At 53.1% G+C, this 18,370-nt stretch overlaps 1 protein-coding gene across 2 annotated transcripts in view; it reads right to left on the bottom strand.

Moving 5' to 3' along the window:
• ARHGEF9 (Cdc42 guanine nucleotide exchange factor 9) overlaps positions 1-17,005 on the bottom strand; it is a 202,913-nt gene extending 185,908 nt beyond the window's left edge. Inside the window, exon 1 of one of the 2 annotated variants that reach the window (XM_059858909.1) lies at positions 16,733-17,005. The gene's annotated coding sequence lies outside the window, so the exon portion shown is untranslated. The remainder of the gene's footprint in view (positions 1-16,732) is intronic. The other variant, XM_059858908.1, reaches the window with a different exon arrangement.
• Positions 17,006-18,370: the final 1,365 nt, after the last annotated feature.

Raw genomic sequence — 18,370 nt, 5'->3', positions numbered from 1 at the left:
GCTGGGGGTTCAAACCATGTCAGAACAGTCAGTAGAAAAGCCCAGCTCCTCCTGGCACTGTTACAACCTGCGCTGTGCTGGATGTTCCAAGGACAGGATCTGCACTCACTGTGGAGCAGTGACTCCAGACACCCCTCAAGGCTCTCCATCCCTTCTCCTCTCACCTCTCAGCAGTGCTAAATTTGCTTCCAAGCCCAGTGTCCCCCCCAGGAGCACAGGGCTGGAGCGAAAGCCCCAGGGCTGGCGCGGCCCAGGCGCCGACAGCCTCGCCGGGCGCTGCCAGAGCTGGAATGCACCAAGGGCCCCCAGGGACACGATCTTCCACTCGGCTCTTCCTCTGCAGGATCCAAAATAACAAACAAGAAGGAGCCTTTGGCCATTGTTTCTCGGGGAAGGGGGGTGACAGGGAGAGGGCACGCGGCGCAGCCTGCCAGAGGCACGGCTGAGCTAAGGAAGTCCTGCCTGGGCTTCGCTGTATCCGCTCCTCTCCAGGAGGGGCGGGGGGAGGCAGGAAGGAGAGAAAATAGAGAACAAATGATCATATAACCCTTGAGAGAAACCTGTCTGCTCTCGGAGAGCGTATTTAGCCCAAGCATGCAGAGCCTCTTGCTATACAAAAGAAAAAGAGGAAAGAAAACCCCGCCAGTTCTTCCGTTACCATGTTCTACCACTGAAAAAAAATGGGAGGAAACAGATGTTAAGCTCTCCAGCGTCAGGAAATTATCTCTTTCATGGGGGTCCAGTTACTTCAATGTATTTAGGTCAAACAAATAGGGAGAGAATCGTGACTTCTCCCCCTTTCTGTTTATGTCTCCACAGACATTTCAGACTTGCTGGGTGCTGCATCCAAGGACCAAGGGCAGAGCTGTGTTTGCTCACAGAGCACACCCTGAGGACACAGCTGATGATCAAGTCCCTGCCCACCTGGCAGATCCCCACCCCATAAACCAATGCAGCCTGTACAAAAATCCAGCATCCTCTGCTTCTGGGTCAAGGAGGACGGTTTGCTGCTGGGCCCCGGCCAGGCATGGCAGCACTGCAGCCTGATTGTTCATTTATTTCAATCGAGGTGGAAGGAGAGACCTGGGTGAAACATCTGCAAAAGGGATCTCCAGGCCATCAGTGAGCTCAGTTACGACTTTCCGGCACCGGGCTCCCCAAGGAGCGCCCCCGTGCCCATAGGAAGCGACCAGAGAATTGAACCAGCATTTCACATGCTCTGCAAAATCCCTTCCACAGGAAGCTAAACCCCTCCATTAGGAGCAGGAGACAGACAGAGGAGCAGTCTGAATCCCTTCCCAGTCAGGAATGGACAGACATTATCAAAACACTGAGTTTTAGAATCACAGAAGCATTAAGGTTAGGTAAAACCTCCAAGATCGATTCCAGCCATCAACTCAGCACCACCACCACCACGCTGACCACTAAACCATGTCCTCAGGTGTCACATCCACACACTCTTTTAATATTTCCAGGGATGGTGACTTCACCACTTGCCAGTGGCAGAAGGGACCCTGCAGCAATGGTCTGCTCCATCACTGAGGGCAGACTAGCAGACAAGATAAACCCAGGCAAACACGACACGTTCCCTGTGGCAGCAGCATCGGCCCCACATGGTTTGCACTGGTTTAAGCCAAAGCTTTTACAGTCCTGGATCTGCATTTGTGCTCCTGCTAATTCAATCTCCACCAGGCAGACAGATGGATGCACAGACTGATAGCTCCAGCCCTGTATTTATAAGGACGGAACTCAAAACTTCAGGCTGAGTAAATCAGTTCACTCATGTATAATTTAAACATTACTTCCTTCCCATTTCAGGGAGCTTTAGAGTTTGTGAGATGGCCAAACACAATGAAATTAGAGCAGGAGACTCATTTTGCCAGCGGCCAAGGGGGAGAGAGAGCTGCTCCACTGCATCTGTCAGACAAACTGGGCCGGTGCTGGTGCTGCCAGGCAGGGAGGAGCTCACTGAAAACACCACAGCTCCACACTGGAGATGGGCTGGCACTGCAGGGAGCTGCCAGGCAGCTGAACAGGGCACCAGTCCTGCGCTCTGCAGCACACAGAGCACTAAAACCTTACACCAAGCCAGGATCAGCTTTACACACACAGGGAAGGAGAGAGCCAGCAGCCAGCTCCTTGTGCAAAGCTGAGCAGAAGCTCCAGATCAAAACACAGAAATCTAAAATCACTGGAATACAACTGGAATGAAATAACGAAAATAATAAATCAGTTCTTGCTGAAGGTGGATTTCAGACCAAGCCTCTCACAAAACCCACACACCTCTGGCACTGCACCTGTGCTAAATGTTCCTCCAGATTCACACTGCTGATCCAGGAACTGCAGGTGCAGATTCACCCTCTGCCCACTGAGCCTCAGCAGCAACACCCTACACATCTCCTTTTTTTTCCAATTCTGAATTCTTCTGCTCTACAGAAAATAAACCTGAGGTGAGGCCTGAAGAGATGCCAAAGGATCCTTCTGGTACTGGCAGCCAGGATGGACAGGGACCCCCAGGAAAAGGAGGGAGTCTGAAGGAGGAGTCATCTGCCAGCACAAGGTTGTTTTGATGCACAATAGCTGTTTCCCCAACCTCTCCAGCTATTTGGCACCAACTGTCACCATTCTAATACCAAAATATCTGCCATTACATGTAGATTATTTAAGCTGTTCAGCAGTCAGTTGAAAGTAGTTAATTATATGTAAGAACATTTAATTACTATCCAGTAGCAGCTGTAGGTACTTTAATACCATAGTGATGAGCCAAAACACAATGGAACAGGCAGATTCAGGGGTCTACACCCATCCACACCCCATTAATGTCAGCTGAACAACACTGAACCACTGGGTGCCAACCTTTGGGAAGCAAAGCGCCTGTGACATTGCTCTGCATTCCCAATTAGTCAGTTTGGTAGAGATGCCTCAGGAACTTCACATTTCTCAAAAATCCTTGCCTTCTCTACAAGTCCCTAAGCAAGAAAGCACAGTCTGAACATCAGAGCAGAAATCAGTAGCCAGCATTTAATTGTTTATATCTTGAGACAAAGATAGTGTCAAAATAATTGTCTATTGTATCCCAGAGACAGCACAGGAAAGCTCTTCCCCTTGCTGGGAGCCTGCAGGTCACACATGCTTCTGCCATAACATTTGCTATAAATAATCCTCGCTGAGCCCAGCTAGGTACAGACCAAGGCAGCACTGTGCTCCTATCGGTTTCAGCCATTACCCCTCCCCAGAGAGTGCATATCCTACCCTATTGTTCCTGCTCAAATGTTTGAAAGAATTATTTTTTCCTTGCTCCTTTTGTTTGGGGAGTTTATTTATATTTCCTCTTTGACATGGAATTACTACGAGAAGAAAGGAGTGCCACCTTACACGGCACCCGCCGATGGCAGCGCTGAGATGAGGAGCGGAGGGTCACGTTTGGAGGACACTGCCATAGTTACAGACCTCCCAGTCTGGGATTCTGTGCTAATGTAGGTTCAGCACATTCAGAGGATTAGAAACAAAGAGCTGGGTGCCAATGCCAGCCCCAAATTCACAAGCAGAGACTCGGAGCACAGGCAGCAACCCGTTCTGTTCAAACATTTTGCAGAGATTATTTCAGCAGGTTACTCAGCAACTCCCTGATGTGGCCCTGGTGATGTCAAAGAACACCTTACCTCTACTTCACTGTCTCACTTCCAGCCCTATTTCTACCTCCCAGCAGATCTCAAGTGACCTGTTCCTCTCAGGCAGCTGCATGGGTGGAACTTACCCTTGTCCTCCTTTCCCCTTTCCTCAGAGCAGCTGAACACAATCATACAAGCACAGAGCTTGGCTCTCAACTCCCCAGGCACCTCACTGAGGAAAACTCACCTCATCCAGCACAGCCTTTTGAGTACTGGTGAGGTATCTCCGTGCCCTGCTTTGAAACTGGTGACAATTCTCACTTTAGAGCCCCAGGTATCAAGTGTACAAGTGTCTTTGCCCTCAGCACCAAACAATTCCTTAAGAATGTTTATGTTTTTCCATAAAATAATGCAGTTTCTGGCTGTTGGAAGGTGTGATGTCCCAAACAGGGCAGTGACACCTGCTGTGCCTCTGTCCATTACAGCACTCCAGGATATCCAGCTCAGGAAGGCAAGTGGCCTTGCACTAAATTGCCTTTAAGCACATTAAAAAACTGCTCTGGTGTTTCTAGAAAACCACAGTGACTGCCACATGCCTGGCCTGCTCTCAGGCTGAGGCTTTTCACCCCAGAAAGGCACTTTTAGGGCTCACACAGAGAACTTTTGGTAGTTTGACACCTGCCTGCACTTTTATTTTTCCCTCACAAGGTTGGTGCAGAACACTCCAGTCACAAGGTGCCTCCTAGACAGGCTGACACCTTTCTGCTGCTTTCCTCCTCAACAGCAACAACCAAAACTCACCATTATCTGCATCCAGAGCCACTGCACACCAGGCAGCAGCACACACTGAGCCCAGGCTGGCACACAGTGATGCCCTGCAGGAACTGCAGGTGGGTGATGCCTTGGTGGGAATGCTGCTGAGTTATCCTGCATTCACGCAGCCCAGCTGTTCCTCACCTCCTAACCCAAGGCTTCAAATCCACAGCTGACCAAGGCCAACCTGCCAGGACCATGCCACGGGGACACTAAAGCAGCTGAGGGGAAGGGATGGGAGCACAGCCCCTGCTGGCCATGCCCGTGTGCCCAGCATGGCTGTGCCCTGCCAAAGGCTGGCAGCTCCCATTGCTCCAGGGCCTGCTCCAGCCAGCTACACAGGGAGCCAACACTGCACCCAATTAGCATCACTGCTGATGAGCTCCTCAACCCCTGCCCCCTGAGCAGGCTCAGGTGGCCACACAGCTGTGTCTCCTCTGCCTGCCCCCCCTGATCTCCCCAAGAGTGCTCACCCCTTTTTATCAGGGACCAACACTCAGCAGAGCAGGAGCAGCTAAAAGTTCCCTTTGTCCCTGTTTATGGACCAAACCCTGAATCTCTTTACAAGGAGCTGGGGGTTGGATTCTGAGTATTAGGCACTTTTCTATTTCACCTTTTCTCTATTCTGTATATTCTGTAATCTCTCCAATTACTCTTTTTCAACAGCTAACAAATTTATTGCCATGTGTGGCAAAGGTCTATACAAAAGCCACAAGCAGGGGAGGACAGGACCAGTCACCCTGAAAGTGCCCATCCCCTCTGAGGTGCAGATCCAAGGATGAGCCCAGCACACCTGCAGCTTCACCCAGGCTTTAAAACACAAACAGGCTGGGAACACGTGCAGGCAATATCTAGTTTCTGCAGGAAATTGCACAGCGTGGATATCCAAACATTGCCACTAAACAAAAGCAACATCTTGATTTGCCAGCTCATGTCACACAAACCTAAATTCTTTACAGGAGGCAGTGTACAGCCAAAGCTGAGCAGCAGTGATACACTTCCACAGCTCTGGAAAGCCCTGGGGCTCCACAGCAGCCAGACATGAGGCTGCAAATCCTCAGAAAAGACAAGGATATGAGTTCTGCAAGGATGTGAACCCTGTGGAGGGTGCAGTGAGCCAGGGCACCCCAGCTCGTGTTTCCTCAGTGCTGGGTTTCAAACCCTGCCCAAGCTGCTGCAGGAACTCCCACGCAGGCTCCACGTGCCTGCACAGGCAGGGCAGCACCAGCCCCAGCTCCCAGGAGCTCCCCAGCACTACCAGCATCCACAAAACCTGCTCAGCTCTCTGCATGCCCCTCCAGAGTTGTGCCTTTCTTGTGGCTGGAGCACCAGGGCAAAACCCCCTTGGCTTCCAGGCCATGCGCTGGATCTCTGCTACGTGCTGAAACATTTCCTTCCTGTAGTAAAATCACCTCCCATCCATAGGCTACAGCACTGCCTGGAAACTCAATGCTTTAAGGAGCCAATCCTTCCTGCCCATCCCCCTGAGAAGCACCAGAAGTGCATTCTGAGCTGTGGTCATACCCATTCTTTGGCACATGGGCTGCAGAATGCCTCAGGACATCGTGGTGAAGGCAGCAAATATTCTGACAGGTGACAGGTCCCAGTAACAGCACCTTCCCAAAACCACTGTGATTCACAGCTCACGTCAGCAGTGTGGAAAAAGTGACCCCTTCTTCCTTCAGAGGAAACAACAGACATGCTTCAACAACAAAAAAAACACACATTAAAGAATAAGGGCTTGTCCAGCAGAAAACCTGAGCAAAACTCAATACCCACAGAAGCAGAGGGATCTTCCACTGACTTTAATCCCTCTTTTTCTTGTCTGTCCTTAATTCTCTCTCCCTCCTCCCCACAGGAGCAGGCAAACGAGTGCCAGCCCAGCAGTGGCACTTGCAGAACAGCTGCTGTTTCACAACTACCTGCAGCAAGAAAATCAAGAAACCTGACAGAGCATGCCAGAAATAATCTCCCTGAAAGACAGAGCAGCTGGGAAGGGCTGCAAGGAGCCATCCCTGGCACAGAGCAGGTGGGTGCTTCAGTCCTGCCTGTGGACAGAAGGCAGGCAGTGACCCTCTGCCCCACAGCCCCCAGGGGTGACAGGACAGGTCCAGCAGGGCAGGAAGGAGGCAGGAATGAAGTCCCCAATGAAAATCCATGAAACCCACTGAAATCTCTGTGACCCTCACATCCAAGGCATCACCCTTGTTTCATTTGGTCCAGCCCTGGCAGAAGCCCGTGCTGAACTTCCCTCCAGGCTGCCCCTCCACTGGGGGTAGGAGCAGAGAAGGAGCAAAGGAAGAGAGAAATTAATCCAACCCCTTATCTGGGAGCTGGATTATTTGGTGATTTTGGGGGTTGTCCTGTGCAGGGCCAGGAGTGAACCTTGTGGGTCCCTTCCAACTCAGGAACACAAAGTTCTGACCCATCTCTACAGCAATGCAGCTGCACAGCCACCAGACCAAACCCAACTGTTATTTATCCAGCTTAAAATGGTGCTCCCACACCTCCACAATTAGAAATCACAATTTAAGCCATATGAGGCTGAACCCCACCCCTCTACCACCAGCAGAAGAGCAGATTAACAGCAGGCTCTGAAGGCTGCTTGGCTGGACTCTGCAGAAGATCCTGTCCCAGATTATTGCTTCTCTAGAAACCCTCCTGCATGCTCAGGAAATGCTCCCAGACACCCCTAATCCTGCCCCCTCCCAGTGATGCCTTGTGAAGGCTGAGCTAGAGCAGAGGCTGGAGAGAGCTAAAGAATAAAGCAGGGGTTTATTAAAAGGATTTCCTCCATGGATGCACCTTGGGCAGCACAAGAGCCCAGCCAGGGCTGCACCCAAGATGAACCAAAATGGTCACAAAATCCCTGACTGCTCACTTTGATCAGGGTCTCTCACTTTGATCAGTTCTGCTCCATTTGCATGTTGGAGTTCATTGTCCAATTCCAGCTTTAGCCCATGCAGTCCCATCCTTCTTGTTTTTCTCTCTCCAGCCCATGGTGTTTGTGCTCTTGGGCCTGAGATTTGGATCATTTGTCCTTAGTCCCAGCTAGAGCAGGAATTGTTTTGTCTCCCTGCTCTGTGCACAGAGCTCACCATCCCCTCATATGAAGCCCAGACCCACACGCTAAAGCTGCACAGAATCTGAAAAATATAAAATCTAAAACCTGAGGCATCACCAGAGAGAAAGCTGTGCCCTTAACACCAAAATCAGATTTCCCACTGACACATGCCAAGGTGTATTTAGGTGCCTAAACTAAACTCAAATTAGTGATCTCAGTATTCCTCCCTGCCATGTGTTATCCTCATTCAGCAGAAGAGACAGAAAGAACCAGGGAAGGTCCTCCAACACCACCTAAATCCATGGCTCCCCCCTGCTTCCAGCCAAAGGTGCACCTCCTTTTGTGTGTTTGAGGGAGGATGGGCAATGCTTTGGTCCAGCAACCAATCCACGTTCCATGGAGTTGTCCTGCAACACTCTGCTGTAAAGCTCTTCCCAAAAAATTCTTCCTTTTTGACTGTCCTAATCAACACATTCTGTAGCTGTAAATAAAGGTGAGACTCTCCAGGAATCAAAGCAAGGTGCCTGGAAAGATTACAGAGCAATTATCACACACAACGTTCCAGCCTGAAATCAGAGGAATGGACTCCCTGTGTTTCCTGCAGACCTTTTCTGTAGCACTGCCCTGATCCTTTATAGGTGCAGAACCCACAGATCACAGAGGAGCTTTGAGGAGTACAAACATGCCAGCCTGGATCATCTAACTTCCATATAACCTGCTGCTTCCTCCTGTGCTCTGGACAAGGGCAAACCCTTCAGAGCAAAGAGGCAGGAACTTCATTAAGGAGCAATTATGGAATAATCTGTGTCTTGGAGAAAACTGCTTCTAGCTGTGTCAAACACGGGCTGGTTATGTCATTTATTTACTTCCATTTTATACAAATATTTCTACCTAATGTAACTCATTATCTTTACAAAAGTTTATTTAAATAGTTGGCTTTAATTATTATGTCAAGAAGTCACAGAGACCAATTATAGACCAGAGAGAGGCCACAGAGGAGTTCCTGCCCTTGGAGGATTACTGCAAGGCACTGCTGCTGCATCCCAGAGCAAGAAAACATCAACTCCTAAAGGGTCAGAAGCAAAGATTTGGCTCTTGCTGCAGCAGACCCCTTCTGCAGGATCCCTGTTTGCAAGCACCAACTCATTTACAGAGCTCCCAGCATCAGACCCGGCCAGAGGCTCCTGTGGACAGCCCAGCTGAAGAGTTCAGCTCTGGCAGAATCCTCGTGGCTCAAACATCTGCATTCACAAGGGGCTTTTGCGGCCTCCATTTCCCTCACCCTCCACACCTGAGGTGCTAGGACAGCCCTGCCACCCTGAGCAGAGGGGCAGCACCTCACCCCATGACTGCCTTTTTTCCTGTTTTGCCCTCCTCCAGCAGCCTCTCTCAGGAACAGGAGTGCAGCCTGCTCAGCCCCGATTGTTCGGCGGCGGCCGGAGCCCTCCCAGCTCTGTTTGCCACTGGGAAACCCGGAATTATTCCTTTGTCTTGGGTCACCACAGCTGATCCAGCACTGCCTGGCACAGGCCCACGCTGCTGCCCTCCAGACCTTCCAGAGGAAGGTGTTCCTGCCCAGCCAGAGACTGGAACAAGATGTTCTTTAAAGTCCCTCCCAACCCAAACCATTCTAGGATTCTGTATTTCTGGTGGCTCTGCTTTATATTCAGTTTGTCCACTCAAAACAAATTAAAAACCAAGCAGAAGGGGGTTTCAGATCCACCCCCATTCCCAGTGGAATATTTATGGTCTGGCCTTAAAAATCTGCCTCTGCAGGAGTGGAAACAAAATGCTGTGACAAAAGGAACCATCAGCTGAAGGCACCAGGGCTGAGACCTGGGATAGTCCCACAACTCCAATCCAGATCCAAACACAGCCTCACGTTGTCTCAGCTCTCATTTTAACACAAGCCTTTTCTCCAAGGTCTTTGTCCTTCATTAACCACCTCCAAGAGCAACTGAAGAGATAATTCATAGGAAATAACATCATATGGCTGTGGAGAGTCCCAACACAGACATTCCTTAAATCATTTAACTAAATCTAACTCTGAAATTTAATTGAAGGACTGAGGAAAAGTCACCCTGGGAACTGCTGCTCAAAGCTCCCAGCTCAGAGCAGCAGAGCCCCTGGGAGAAACCAGGTCGCTGCAAAAGGTTCTTATCACTTCTCTAAAACTGGAGCAGCAATAACAGGAAGAAATTGTTTTGGGAGGACTTGCACCACATAAAGTCAACTCATCAGCCAGTGGTGTGTGAAATCTCCCTGGAAAACAGAGAGAGAGAGAGCACAGGGTGCAGAGAGCATCCCCCCAGGCTCAGCTGGGCTCCCAGACACCCACCCCAGCCATGCTCAGCATTCCCTCACCATGGGGCAACACTGACCCTGCTGCCATCACCCACACCATGGGGCAACACTGACCCTGCTGCCATCACCCACACCATGGGGCAACACCGACCCTGCTGCCATCACCCTCACCATGGGGCAACACCGACCCTGCTGCCATTACCCTCACCATGGGGCCACCCTCACCATGGTGCCATCACCCAGCCCATGCAGCACAGGGCACTCTGTGGACTGCCAGGACATCCCCCTGAGCCCTGCTGCTTGTCCCAGCTTTCCCCTTTATCCCTAAGTGGATGCTCTCAGGGTGACAGCAGAGGGACACAGGGTGTGCTTCTCTCCTGCTCTCACAGCTGCCAGAACCTTTCCCAGCTCCAGTACACAGGCTGCAACCCAGTTTAGGACGTGCTCTGCGCCCAGAAACGTTGTCCAGCTCCCTGGAGAGCAAAGGAGGGATGAGATGGTGGTGACAGACCCTGGGGTTGCCTGATGGGAAGTGCCCTTTCAGTGCCCAAAGACCCAGTGAATCCTCTCCTCCTCCTCCTCTCACTCTCAGCTGGAGAGCCGAGCTCAGGCAGGACCCTGGTGCCAGCCCTGCCCCAGCCTGGCAGAAGAAGGTCAGAGGTGCTGTGATGGAGCCCAGCTGCCTGGTCAAAACTCCCCTCTGGAGGTTCTGCAGCCACCACAGGCCAGCGGGACGTGTGACCTCCCCCCGCAGAGTGCTGGGGACGGGCACTCACACAGTGCTGTTGTTCCCTCACACAATAGGCACTCCTCCCAGCCACGAGTGACACAGGGCAACTTTAAACTGATTCATGGCTCTCTCAAACAAGCTCTGAGCGTGCAGGAGGCCCTGGCAGACAATGCCAGCCCAGTGGCAGCAGGACGGCATCAGCTGGTGCCCTGTGCCAGCGTGAGAGCAGCAGCAGCAGCAGATGAGCTACAGGCACTGCCAGCGTGGCTTGTGCAGCTGAGGGACACAGGACAGCTGCTGCCAGGCTCCCCGTCCCTCTGCCAGGCACGTGGCAGCACGGGCACAGCACAGAGGCTGCTTGGGTCCCTTTCTGTGCCAGCTCAGCCACCCTGCTCCACAAACCCAGCACCGCCTCCCCCTGCATAGCCTGCAGGGCTCTACTGGGGCAGGAGCAGCTCAGGAAAAAGCCCTGGGAACCTCCAAGCTGAATTCTGCCCTGGTGTGCAGCAGGGCAGCAATGTCACATATCAGTTTCTCTGGGTCTGGATTGAAGGCACTTGAGGAGGTAGTTCATGTTGGGACCCAGGTGTTTATCTAATTTTTTATCAGTGAAACAGCCTCACAAGCACCAGTTCTGCAGCCTTTCATTAGAAGGCACAAAATGGCTCACTATCTCTTGTTACAAGGTCTTTTAAGACTAAACTAAACAATTAAGAAAGGACACCTCAATTATTTTCTCTTTTAACCCAATAGCTGATCCCACAGAGCCCACAATGAGGACTTTTCTGACCCAAACCCAAGAAGAACAAGGAAGAAGAAGCATGAAGAAGAAACTCAGGACAACACCCTGTGCCCTCCATCATGCTTCCATCCACAACACACTAAAAATCCGAAAACCTACATTTCTCACTAAGTGATATACCTACACTGCTCTCTATAATCTATTTCACACTTTTGCGGATTCCACACCACACTTTCTCCATGGATGAGGGTCAGAGTCAGTGCTCCCCTGGGGGTCAGGGCACCCCAGAGCAGACAGAGAAATATTCCCAGTGCCCTGGGCTTGCACAGTCAAACGTGCAGCTTCACTCTTTACACCCGCCCTGGTTTGGTGCCTTCCCTCTTTTGGGATGGCAGCCAAAAGGGAATGAAAAACCCAAGGAGGGTGAGCAGCCAACCCTGCACAGCCCGGACAACAAAGCTCTGGGATCCTCCTGCTCCTGCCAGCAGCCAGAACATCCCAGTCAGCCTGAAAGGAGCTGTGGCTCACACGGGTGAGTGAGGAGCAGCCTCTGCAGCCCGCAGAGCCCAGCCTGGGAAAGGCAGCTATCACTGCCAACCATCAAAACCACAGGATCAGTGCAGGGGGAAAGGCAAAGCGAAAGCAAACTCGGGCAGAGCAGCTCACTCCAACACCCCGATAAGAACTGAGGCATGGCCAGGTGAACAGGCCCTGGTCACACCACGAGGCTGTGGCAGGTGAAAACAGAGCTGCCAGGTGCTCTGCCTGCCTGCACACATCCCGAGAGCCAGGCCACGTGTGCTGCCATCTCCAGCAGCGCTCAGTGGCTTCTGCATCCCCCAAACCCTGATTTTACACCCCTCAGGGAGCACCTGCTCCACCCCACGTGGCTACACAAGGTGTCCACCACATACCATCCCCAGACAGGAGCGGGCTGAGCAGCAGAACGCTGCCAACTGCAACAAAGGACTGTGACCTGCTCAATCCTCACTCCGAGTTTTCCTTAACCCCGAGGTTTCCCATGGAAAACCAGAGGAGCGGGTTTGGTCAGAAACGCAGGGATCTGGGCTAAACACAAACTCTGCACAAACCCAGCTCGGAGTTTTGTGTTCCTCCTGCAGCCCTGGCTACCCCACCACATCCTTTCAGCACAGTGAGACACTGGAGGATGTGAGCAAGCCCGAATCCTGCCCTTGCCCCAAACAATAGACTCTGCAATAATGGTGCAACCAGAATTTCCTGTGCGGCGGCGCGCGCCAGCTCCCGGGAGAAAACACCCTGGGAAAGCTCTGCCACAGGAACACGGTGTCAGGGCAGCCCCTCCAGGCTCCTGCCCGTGCTGAGATGCTCCTCTGGCAACAGGGAAAGCAGCACAACTGAGCCCAGGCTGGGAAGAAGGGAAAAAACCACACCGGTGGCTTGGAACAGGAGCCGTCCAGGCCGGGAATGGCTGGGGATAATCCATTACTGCAGCAGCCTCTTGCAACATCTGGACCTGGCTTTTCTCTCACAGATGTTTCATATCCTGCAGTGCTTGGGAAAGCAGCACAGAACATGCTGGGGTTTGGGAGGCTCATGGAAATCTCTCCATCTCTCCTGGAAAGATGGCACAGATGCAGCAAGGACAGAGCTGCTGATGGCATCAGGCACCAGAGGCTGCAACTGCAGCCAAAATGCTCCAGTGTTGGAGCTTCTATCTGGAACAAGGGATCAGCACAGCCCCAAACCCTGAGAAAAGCCAAGGACAAGCTCCTATAGCAAAGCAGGAATGGTGGATTATCCCAGGCTGGAGCATGAGAAGGAAGGTGTGAAGAGACAAGGTGTGAGGAGCTGGCCACAGCCACCATTGTCCATCACCCCGCACCACCAAGGGGGAGAAAGGGAAGAAACTGAGAGAGAAGTCAAGCCTGGGAAGAATGGAGAAGTAGCAGCAAGGTGTTTTTAAGATTTGGTTTTATTTCTGCACACTTTCCCCATCACCCCAGGAAGCCCATCACTCTGGATGTGCAGAGAGATCAGCATTTACTGCAGAAGGAAAAAGCTCAGGAAATGGGTGATGCCACCTGAGCCTGGCTTAGCACCAGACCCTGAACCACTGGGGATGCTCCAGCACGTCCATGAGACCTCCTGGAATGAACACAAGTGCCCAAATTCAGTCCCTTCCTGCTGGATTTAGCACACAAACTGTAGGCCAGCAGCTGGCACATCAAAGAGGGAACCAGGGAAACATAAACAAGGTTTTCACCCTATTTCTTCCATCAGCTCCCCTAATTTGCCTCTGCCTTGCTCTCCACAGGGCTGAAGAGAGGACCAGCTTCCCACCCACACAGCAGCTCCCACCAGCCAAGGCTGTGGGCACCAGGGCAGGGCTGACCCCAAGCAGCCTCTAAAATCCCCCAGCACCTACAGCAGGTAAATGTTGAAGGGCACAGAAAGCTAAGCCTTGATGCCAGAATTAAAGAGGGCTCTGGGTTTGGGATGGGGACAGAAGAGGTGAGGACAGAGCTGGCGAGGCTGGAAAGCACACACTGCCTGGGACCCCAAATCCAACACACAGCCCCCACAAAAAACCAACCCCCAGAGCCCAGCACAGCTCCTGGTGTGCCTCAGAGAAGGACTGGCTTTACTGGGCAGGACGAGCAACGGGCGGCTCAGCACCACCTCCCAACAGAGGGAACACAGAGCTGAGGGCTCCACACCCTCCTTCCAGAGAGGAACGGCAGAGAAACCTCGTGCAAGAACTCCAGAGCTCAACCCGCAGCAAGAAACAATTACTGCGAGATAACTGGAAAAACATTTTCAAAGAGCTTCCTCGCAGAAAAACAAATCCAAGGCCACTCCACAGTTTCTTATTTTACCAACTACTTGGAGCCAGCAGGCTGCAGTGGGACTGGGAACTGGCCTCCTTGCACTCAGCCCTCAGCACTAAATGACCCAAAATTCATTTGTTAGTGTTTATTTGCATGAGAATTTTCCCCAAAACTCCGTGGTTCCCAGACAAGCATTGCTGCCCAATCCTCCAGCCGAGCTCACCCTGCCCATCTCCCCATCACCAAAATCCTTTGTGATGTTTGCAAAATGCCCCCTTCTGGCAAATTCCAACTCAGGTTTTCAGGTCAGACTGTGCAGATGAAGAAAACTCCAATAAATCTGTCATTTAACGGAAAATGAATACTGTGTCCTAATGTCAGCACCAACCCAGAAATAACCTCCTTCCCACAGCTATTGACTGCTGGGTGCAAGAAGGCCAAATACAACAAACTTTTCATAAAAAACACCCCACAAAAATCCAAGTTGGTGACATTTATGCCCTGAAACAAGGCTGGCAGGGGGCCACAGGCTGTAGCACACGTGGTGACATCCCCAGCTCCTGGTGCCAGCAGGAACCTGGCCCATGGAGGGGTGGGAGTGGAGCAGCTCCCACCCATCCTGAGGCAGAGGAATTTTATTAAATCAGCTGATATCAGTGCAAAACCTGGGAAAATCTTTGGGATCACCAGACACAAATACCGCAGCAGGAATACAGAGAGAAGTAACTGCTCCAAGTGTCACTGAGCTCCAGTAATTAACTGTGGGGTTTTCAGCTCCCCAGCTCAGATCTTGGGATGCCCCAGACTATTGCTAAGACTTAGTAAAGTAAATTGAAAAGCAAACCTATGCTTGAACTTGACCTGGAAGTTTCAGAGGAGCCTGCAAGCTGGAGAGAACAAAAACCCACTGAACAGGATGGCTGAGAGCAATCAGCACTCAGGAAAAGGAGCGGTAACAGTGGGCAGGAGCCTCCAGAGCCTGGGAACCACGATGGGAAGAAATAACCTTTAAAACAGGTGTGGGATGAACCAAAAAGGACCAGAAATCAACTTGTTGCACCTGTGGCTTTTAGTTCATCTTTCCAAAGCAGACCTTTCTGCAGCACTTCCAGCTGAATTTATCAGGAGGCTCCCCCAAGGAGGGGATGCATTTTCCCTCCCCTTGTGATGATGCACCTGCCTCTTCCTCGTCTCCCCACCAGCAGCTTCTTCCCTTGGACCATCCCTTTGCTCCGGGGAGTCCCACCTGGACAAGGTCCTGAGCTGTGGGACAGTTCCTAAGGCAGGAGGAGAGCAAGGCAGCAAGGTCACTGTCACCCCCCTGAAGGACAGAGCCCTCCCTGAGGCCACAGTGGGCACCTCAGTGTCAGACAGTCGGGGTGGCTTTGAGTACATAACTTCCCTGGACACCAGGGAGGAGTGGCAGCACAGTGTTCCCTCTCCATCCAACACTAACACCCAGTCAGCTCTCCTTGCAATGCACATAAATCAAATTAATTCCAGGAAAACGAGGTGACACAGCAGAAATTCAGCACTCCCAGTCCCTGTCTGGTCAATGAGGCACCAAAAGCCACAGGAATGAGCCATCCTGCCAGCACTGGAGCAGGGTACCCAAACCCTCTGCGCAGGAGCTCCAGCAAAGCATCCACCTGCTCCAGCACTTACTGTAACAGACCTAAATTTGGCAATTTTACTTTCTACAAAGCCAATCAGAGACGATACCGAGCAGGGAGCGAGCAGCATTCCATAAATACTTGATTTCAACAGTTCCAGCGGGTTTGGATCCGGCAGAGCGAGGGTTTAATCAGTTCTAAGCACCAGCCCCGTGGGCTCAGGGCTGTCCCGGGCACCGCAGCCCGGTCCCGCCGCAGCACGGAGCTGCTGCCGGGATCTGTCGTCACTCGGGGAAGGAGTCGAGCCCTGTTTTATAACAAAACCTGAGGGAGGAGCAGGGAGGTGAGATCAGCCATTAATCCCCGCATTTTGAAATCTCTCATCTCATAAATGTTCCGGTGTAAAACCAACGCACCAAGGTGGAGGTGGGAACAGGAGCCCTCCAGCCAGGCTCTATGAACACCTGAGTGAGACTTTCTCTCGGTCAGCTTCCCCAAAACCACTAAAACCAGTAATAAGCGAACGCTCCTAAGCACGGAACTCCCACCAGAGCCCACAGAAATGTTCCCCTGGACTGAAACGCGCCCTGAATCACCCTGGGCGAGCAGTGACCCCGTTCCTCGGGAGCTCACACGAGTGTAAACCCGGCTCACACCACTCAATTCTGACACACGCGGCGGAAAATAAACCCAGACCCGGGCCCGCGGCAGGAACTGCCCCGCTCAGCTTCGAGCTGGTGCTTCCTCAGCAGCTCCAACACAGCCAAAAAAACCCAACAAAGAAAAGATTCCCACGTGATGTTCTATAAAAAAGGGAGGTTTTGCGAAACTAATCCGAACTTCGCGGCTTTGTGCCCGTTCTGGGGGACAGGAGGGTTTGTCCTGCAGGTACCTGCGCGGCGGTGACACGGATTTCTGTGTCACAACACAAAGAGAAGTGATGCGACATTTCACTCTCATTGAAGCCGCGGCTCCGGGGGCAGCCCCAGCCTGGGACGGGGCTCGGGGGTCCCGGTGCCAGCCCCGGTGCCAGCCTCGCTCTTACCTCGCTCACCGCATGGCCTCGGCGCCGCACGATCCCGCGGTGCCGGCGATCAGGGCAAAACTCTGCGCTGGCGTCGGAAAGTTGAACTGTTTTGTTTGGGTTTTTTTTTTTAATCTTAAAAAGTAAAAAAAAGTTATAAAATATCAAAAAGAATAACAAAATCAAAATTTTTAACGCGCCCGAAGGTGCGAGCTCCTGAGAGGGACTCGAGTTGAAAAGCCAGAGCAGGGAGCAGCCCCGCTCCGGGAGCCGCTCCCGCCACCCTCCCGGCTGCGCCGGGCGCTCCCCGCCGGCCCCGGCCCGGGAGCCCCGGCAGGGCCGGCGGAGCGCTCAGGGGGCGGCGGCGCGGCCCCCCCCGAGCCGGGCTCGGGCCGTCCCCGGCGCCCGCCCGCGGGCAGCGGGGTTCGGGGGGCGGCCGCCGGGGCCCGGCGCGGGCCGCGCTGCTCCGCGCATCCCCCGCAGCCCCGTCCCGTCGGGGCCCGCCCGGCGCTGCCGCCGCTGCGCGCACAGGCACCGACGGCGAGCGACGCGAGGCGAAGCGGCCGCTCCGTGCGGTGCCGGCCGCGCTGCGAGCCGCGGGGATCGCTGCGGGATCTCTGCGGGATCGCTGCGGGACCGCTCCGGGATCGCCGAGCGCCCGCCCGCCGGGCCCGGCCCCCCCGCCCGCCCGGCGCCGCCCCGGCCCGGCCGCGCTGTCCCGCCGGAGCTGCTCGGGGCTGGGGGCGATGCCCGCACGCAGCGCTCGGGGGTCGCTGTCCCCGCTGTGTCCCCGCCGTGTCCCCGCCCCGCTCCGGCGAGGAGAACAATCGGAGGAAGCGCGGCCGCGGCCCCGGCCCGTCCCACGCAGCCCCGGCACCCCCGGCGGCGCAGGCCGGGCTCTGAGGGCCCCGCGCTCTGTCCCATGAAGGGGCCCGAGGCCTGGAACCAGAGCATCCCCGAGGTCCCTTCCAGAGTGACAGGAGGGCACCTTGCCTTGTCCCAGACACACTCAGAGCACCCAACACCGGCTCTTCCATCACTACTGAGCAAACCACGTGGCGGGCATTTAATTTACCTAGATTTTATCCAGGGTTCTGGTTCCCAAATGGAGTTGCTCTAACTCCATTATCTCCTATGTTATCTTCTTTCGAGCTTCTCTGTGCCCTGTCGGGGAGGAAGGTCCCTTCTTTCCCCTGCTGGGAGAGAGACCTTCAGGCCAGCCACAAACCCACCTGGGCAAGCCCAGCTCATTTGGGCCTGACCAGGTGTTTCAGATCACTGCTTGAAACCAGAAACACCTGGAGAACTTTACCAGCACATTCCCCACACAACCATGGAATCATGAAGGCTGGAAAAGCCCTCTCAGACCATCCAGTGGTTACCCCAGCACTGCCAAGGCCACCACTCACACATGTCCCCAAATGCCACATCCACACATTTTTTGAACACTAAAAGCTTAAAATTAGTTTTCCCACTGTAACCATGCATCCCCCTCTCCATAAATCCCTGCAAACCCAGGCCTGCTCTCCACCCATGTTCCCACATGGATAAATAGGAGATCACACACAAAAAAAAAAGAATTGCTTTGAAGAAACTGCCTTTGTAACATTAAAAATATTACAGGGAAATGAAACAATTATTTGGACAAGGCTTAGTGGA

Source organism: Haemorhous mexicanus, chromosome 14 (genome assembly GCF_027477595.1).
Source record: "Haemorhous mexicanus isolate bHaeMex1 chromosome 14, bHaeMex1.pri, whole genome shotgun sequence".
Classification (NCBI taxonomy): domain Eukaryota; kingdom Metazoa; phylum Chordata; class Aves; order Passeriformes; family Fringillidae; genus Haemorhous; species Haemorhous mexicanus.
This window is presented reverse-complemented; position numbering and strand designations above follow the sequence as displayed.